The sequence below is a fragment of the Halictus rubicundus genome, unplaced genomic scaffold (genome assembly GCF_050948215.1).
Source record: "Halictus rubicundus isolate RS-2024b unplaced genomic scaffold, iyHalRubi1_principal scaffold0066, whole genome shotgun sequence".
Classification (NCBI taxonomy): Eukaryota; Metazoa; Arthropoda; class Insecta; order Hymenoptera; family Halictidae; genus Halictus; species Halictus rubicundus.
In genome coordinates, this window is record NW_027488607.1 from 1004166 (window position 1) to 1011879 (window position 7714).

Sequence of the window (7714 nt, forward strand, 5' to 3'; positions counted from 1 at the left end):
ATAGGGGACTGGATAGGATAGAGGATAGGATAGGATAGGATAGGATAGAGGATAGGATAGGATAGAGGATAGGATAGAGGATAGGATACAGGATAGGATAGGATTGAGGATAGGATAGGATAGAGGATTGGATAGGATAGAGAATAGGATAGGATAGAGGATAGGATAGGATAGAGGATAGGATAGGATAGAGGATAGGATAGAGGATAGGATAGAGGATAGGATAGAGGATAGGATAGAGGATAGGATAGAGGATAGGATAGGATAGAGGATAGGATAGAATAGAGGATAGGATAGGAGAAAGCATAGGATAGGATAGAGGATAGGATAGAGGATAGGATAGAGGATAGGATAGGATAGAGGATAGGATAGAGGATAGGATAGAGGATAGGATAGGATAGAGGATAGGATAGGATAGAGGATAGGATAGGATAGAGGATGGGATAGAGGATAGGATAGGATAGAGGATCGGATAGAGGATAGGATAGGATAGAGGATAGGATAGGATGGAGGATTGGATAAGGTAGAGGATAGTATAGGATAGAGGGTAGGATCTGATCGGATAGAACATAGGATAGGGGATTGGATAGGATAGAGGATAGGATAGGATAGAGGATAGGATAGGATAGAGGATAGGATAGGATAGAGGATAGGATAGGATAGAGGATAGGATAGGATAGAGGATAGGATAGGATATAGGATAGGATAGGATAGAGGATAGGATAGGATAGAGGATAGAAGAGGATAGAGGATGGGATAGGACAGAGGATAGGATAGGGGATTTGATAGGATAGAAGATAGGATAGGATAGAGGATAGGATAGGATAGGATAGAGGATAGGATAGGATAGAGGATTGGATAGGACACAGGATAGGATAGAATAGAGAATAGGATAGGGGATTTGATAGCATAGAGGATAGGATAGGATAGAAGATAGGATAGGATAGAGGATAGGATAGGATAGAGGATAGGATAGACGATAGGATAGGATAGAGGATAGGATAGGACAGAGGATAGGATAGGATAGAGGATAGGATAGGGGATTTGATAGGAAAGGATAGAGGATAGGATAGGATAGAGGATAGGATAGACGATAGGATAGGATAGAGGATAGGATAGGACAGAGGATAGGATAGGATAGAGGATAGGATAGGGGATTTGATAGGAAAGGATAGAGGATAGGATAGGATAGAGGACAGGATAGGATAGAGGATAGGATAGGATAGAGGATAGGATAGGATAGAGGATAGAATAGGATAGAGGATGGGATAGGACAGAGGATAGGATAGGGGATTTGATAGGATAGAAGATAGGATAGGATAGAGGATAGGATAGGATAGGATAGAGGATAGGATAGGATAGAGGATTGGATAGGACACAGGATAGGATAGAATAGAGAATAGGATAGGGGATTTGATAGCATAGAGGATAGGATAGGATAGAAGATAGGATAGGATAGAGGATAGGATAGGATAGAGGATAGGATAGACGATAGGATAGGATAGAGGATAGGATAGGACAGAGGATAGGATAGGATAGAGGATAGGATAGGGGATTTGATAGGAAAGGATAGAGGATAGGATAGGATAGAGGACAGGATAGGATAGAGGATAGGATAGGATAGAGGATAGGATAGGATAGAGGATAGAATAGGATAGAGGATGGGATAGGACAGAGGATAGGATAGGGGATTTGATAGGATAGAGGATAGGATAGGATAGAGGATAGAATAGGATAGAGGATGGGATAGGACAGAGGATAGGATAGGGTATTTGATAGGATAGAGGATAGGATAGGATAGAAGATAGGATAGCATAGAGGATAGGATAGGATAGAGGATAGGATAGGATAGAGGATTGGATAGGATACATAATAGGATAGAGGATTGGATAGGATACAGGATAGGATAGGATAGAGGATAGGATAGGATAGAGGATAGGATAGGATAGAGCATATTATAGGATAGAGGATAGGATAGGATAGAGGATAGGATAGGATAGAAGATAGGATAGGATAGAGGATAGGATAGGATAGAGGATAGGATAGGATAGAGGATAGGATAGGATAGGGGATAGGATAGGATACAGGAAAGGATAGGATTGAGGATAGGATTGGATACAGGATAGGATAGAATAGAGGATAGGATACGGGATTGTATAGGATAGGATTGATGATAGGATAGGATAGAGGACAGGATAGGATAGAGGATTGGATATGATACAGGAAAGGATAGGATTGAGGATAGATGATAGGATAGGATAGAGGATTGGATAGGATACAGGATAGGATAGGATAGAGTATAGGATAGGATAGAGGATAGGATAGGATAGAGGATAGGATAGGATATAGGATAGGATAGGATAGAGGATAGGATAGGATAGAGGATAGGATAGGATAGAGGATAGGATAGGATAGAGGATTGGATAGGATACAGGATAGGATAGGATAGAGCATATTATAGGATAGAGGATAGGATAGGATAGAGGATAGGATAGGATAGAGGATAGGATAGGATAGAGGACTGAATAGAGGATAGAATAGGATAGAAGATAGGATAGGATAGAGGATAGGATAGGATAGAGGATAGGATAGACGATAGGATAGGATAGAGGATAGGATAGGACAGAGGATAGGATAGGATAGAGGATAGGATAGGGGATTTGATAGGAAAGGATAGAGGATAGGATAGGATAGGGGACAGGATAGGATAGAGGATAGGATAGGATAGAGGATAGGATAGGATAGAGGATAGAATAGGATAGAGGATGGGATAGGACAGAGGATAGGATAGGGGATTTGATAGGATAGAAGATAGGATAGGATAGAGGATAGGATAGGATAGGATAGAGGATAGGATAGGATAGAGGATTGGATAGGACACAGGATAGGATAGAATAGAGAATAGGATAGGGGATTTGATAGCATAGAGGATAGGATAGGATAGAAGATAGGATAGGATAGAGGATAGGATAGGATAGAGGATAGGATAGACGATAGGATAGGATAGAGGATAGGATAGGACAGAGGATAGGATAGGATAGAGGATAGGATAGGGGATTTGATAGGAAAGGATAGAGGATAGGATAGGATAGAGGACAGGATAGGATAGAGGATAGGATAGGATAGAGGATAGGATAGGATAGGGGATAGAATAGGATAGAGGATGGGATAGGACAGAGGATAGGATAGGGGATTTGATAGGATAGAAGATAGGATAGGATAGAGGATAGGATAGGATAGGATAGAGGATAGGATAGGATAGAGGATTGGATAGGACACAGGATAGGATAGAATAGAGAATAGGATAGGGGATTTGATAGCATAGAGGATAGGATAGGATAGAAGATAGGATAGGATAGAGGATAGGATAGGATAGAGGATAGGATAGACGATAGGATAGGATAGAGGATAGGATAGGACAGAGGATAGGATAGGATAGAGGATAGGATAGGGGATTTGATAGGAAAGGATAGAGGATAGGATAGGATAGAGGACAGGATAGGATAGAGGATAGGATAGGATAGAGGATAGGATAGGATAGAGGATAGAATAGGATAGAGGATGGGATAGGACAGAGGATAGGATAGGGGATTTGATAGGATAGAGGATAGGATAGGATAGAGGATAGAATAGGATAGAGGATGGGATAGGACAGAGGATAGGATAGGGTATTTGATAGGATAGAGGATAGGATAGGATAGAAGATAGGATAGCATAGAGGATAGGATAGGATAGAGGATAGGATAGGATAGAGGATTGGATAGGATACATAATAGGATAGAGGATTGGATAGGATACAGGATAGGATAGGATAGAGGATAGGATAGGATAGAGGATAGGATAGGATAGAGCATATTATAGGATAGAGGATAGGATAGGATAGAGGATAGGATAGGATAGAAGATAGGATAGGATAGAGGATAGGATAGGATAGAGGATAGGATAGGATAGAGGATAGGATAGGATAGGGGATAGGATAGGATACAGGAAAGGATAGGATTGAGGATTGGATTGGATACAGGATAGGATAGAATAGAGGATAGGATACGGGATTGTATAGGATAGGATTGATGATAGGATAGGATAGAGGACAGGATAGGATAGAGGATTGGATATGATACAGGAAAGGATAGGATTGAGGATAGATGATAGGATAGGATAGAGGATTGGATAGGATACAGGATAGGATAGAGGATTGGATAGGATACAGGATAGGATAGGATAGAGGATAGGATAGGATAGAGGATTGGATAGGATACAGGATAGGATAGGATAGAGGATAGGATAGGGGATTTGATAGGATAGAGGATAGGATAGGATAGAAGATAGGATAGGATAGAGGATAGGATAGGATAGAGGATAGGATACGATAGAGGATAGGATAGGATAGAGGATTAGATAGGACAGAGGATAGGATAGGATAGAGGATAGGATAGGGGATTTGATAGGATAGAGGATAGGATAGGATAGAGGATACGATAGGATAGAGGATTGGATAGGATACAGGATAGGATAGAAAAGAGAATAGGATAGGGTATTTGATAGGATAGAGGATAGGATAGGATAGAGGATAGCATAGGATAGAGGATAGGATAGGATAGAGGATAGGATAGGATAGAGGATAGAATAGGATAGAGGATGGGATAGGACAGAGGATAGGATAGGGGATTTCATAGGATAGAGGATAGGATAGGATAGAAGATAGGATAGGATAGAGGATAGGATAGGATAGAGGATAGGATAGGATAGAGGATAGGATAGGATAGGGGATAGGATAGGATACAGGAAAGGATAGGATTGAGGATAGGATTGGATACAGGATAGGATAAAATAGAGGATAGGATACGGGATTGTATAGGATAGGATTGAGGATAGGATAGGATAGAGGACAGGATAGGATAGAGGATAGGATAGGATAGGGGATAGGATAGGATACAGGAAAGGATAGGATTGAGGATAGGATTGGATACAGGATAGGATAGAATAGAGGATAGGATACGGGATTGTATAGGATAGGATTGAGGATAGGATAGGATAGAGGACAGGATAGGATAGAGGATTGGATATGATACAGGAAAGGATAGGATAGAGGATTGGATAGGATACAGGATAGGATAGGATAGAGGATAGGATAGGATAGAGGATTGGATAGGATACAGGATAGGATAGGATAGAGGATAGGATAGGATAGAGGATTGGATAGGATACAGGATAGGATAGGATAGAGGATAGGATAGGGGATTTGATAGGATAGAGGATAGGATAGGATAGAAGATAGGATAGGATAGAGGATAGGATAGGACAGAGGATAGGATAGGATAGAGGATAGGATAGGGGATTTGATAGGATAGAGGATAGGATAGGTTAGAGGATACGATAGGATAGCGGATAGGATAGGATAGAGGATAGAATAGGGCAGAGGATAGGATAGGGTATTTGATAGGATAGAGGATAGGATAGGATAGAGGATAGGATAGGATAGAGGATAGAATAGGATAGAGGATAGGATAGACGATAGGATAGGATAGAGGATAGGATAGGATAGAGCATTTTATAGGATAGAGGATAGGATAGGATAGAGGATAGAATAGGATAGAGGATAGGATAGACGATAGGATAGGATAGAGGATAGGATAGGATAGAGCATTTTATAGGATAGAGGATAGGATAGGATAGAGGATAGGATAGGACAGAGGATAGCATAGGATAGAGGATAGGATAGGATAGAGGATAGGATAGGATAGAGGATAGGATAGGACAGAGGATAGGATAGGGGATTGGATAGGATAGGATAGAGGATAGGATAGGATAGAAGATAGGATAGGATAGAGGATAGGATAGGGGATTTGATAGGATAGAGGATAGGATAGGATAGAAGATAGGATAGGATAGAGGATAGGATAGGATAGAGGATAGGATAGGATAGAGGATAGGATAGGACAGAGGATAGCATAGGATAGAGGATAGGATAGGATAGAGGATAGGATAGGATAGAGGATAGGATAGGATAGAGCATATTATAGGATAGAGGATAGGATAGGATAGAGGATAGGATAGGATAGAGGACTGGATAGAGGATAGAATAGGATAGAAGATAGGATAGGATAGAGGATAGGATAGGATAGAGGATAGTATAGGGGATTTGATAGGATAGAGGATAGGATAGGATAGAAGATAGTATAGGATAGAGGATTGGATCGGATAGAGGATAGGATAGGATAGAGAATAGGATAGGATAGAGGATAGGATAGGATAGAAGATAGGATAGGATAGAGGATAGGATAGGATAGAGGATAAGATAGGATAGGATAGAGGATAGGATAGGATAGAGGATAGGATAGGACAGTGGATTTGATAGGATAGAGGATAGGATAGGATACAGGAAAGGATAGGATTGAGGATAGGATTGGATACAGGAAAGGATACAATAGAGGATAGGATACGGGATTGTATAGGATATTATTGAGGATAGGATAGGATAGAGGACAGGATAGGATAGAGGATTGGATATGATACAGGAAAGGATAGGATTGAGGATAGATGATAGGATAGGATAGAGGATTGGATAGGATACAGGATAGGATAGAGGATTGGATAGGATACAGGATAGGATAGTATAGAGGATAGGATAGGATAGAGGATTGGATAGGATACAGGATAGGATAGGATAGAGGATAGGATAGGGGATTTGATAGGATAGAGGATAGGATAGGATAGAAGATAGGATAGGATAGAGGATAGGATAGGATAGAGGATAGGATACGATAGAGGATAGGATAGGATAGAGGATTAGATAGGACAGAGGATAGGATAGGATACAGGATAGGATAGGGGATTTGATAGGATAGAGGATAGGATAGGATAGAGGATACGAAAGGATAGCGGATAGGATAGGATAGAGGATAGGATAGGATACAGGATAGGATAGGATAGAGGATAGGATAGGATAGAGGATAGGATATGATAGAGGATAGGATAGGATAGAAAATAGGATAGGACAGAGGATAGTATAAGATAGAGTATAGGATAGGATTGAGGATAGGATAGGATAGAGGAAAGGATAGGACAGAGGGTAGGATAGGATAGAGGATGGGCTAGGATAGAGGATACGATAGGATAAAGGATAGGATAAAGGATAGGATAAAGGATAGGATAGGATAGAGGATAGGATAGGATAGAGGATAGGATAGAGGATAGGATACAGGATAGGATAGGATTGAGGATAGGATAGGATAGAGGATAGGATAGGATAGAGAATAGGATAGGATAGAGGATAGGATAGGATAGAGGATAGGATAGGATAGAGGATAGGATAGAGGATAGGATAGAGGATAGGATAGAGGATAGGATAGAGGATAGGATAGGATAGAGGATAGGATAGAATAGAGGATAGGATAGGATAGAGGATAGGATAGGATAGAGGATAGGATAGGATAGAGGATAGGATAGGATAGAGGATGGGATAGAGGATAGGATAGGATAGAGGATCGGATAGAGGATAGGATAGGATAGAGGATAGGATAGGATGGAGGATTGGATAAGGTAGAGGATAGTATAGGATAGAGGGTAGGATCTGATCGGATAGAACATAGGATAGGGGATTGGATAGGATAGAGGATAGGATAGGATAGAGGATAGGATAGGATAGAGGATAGGATAGGATAGAGGATAGGATAGGATAGAGGATAGGATAGGATAGAGGATAGGATAGGAT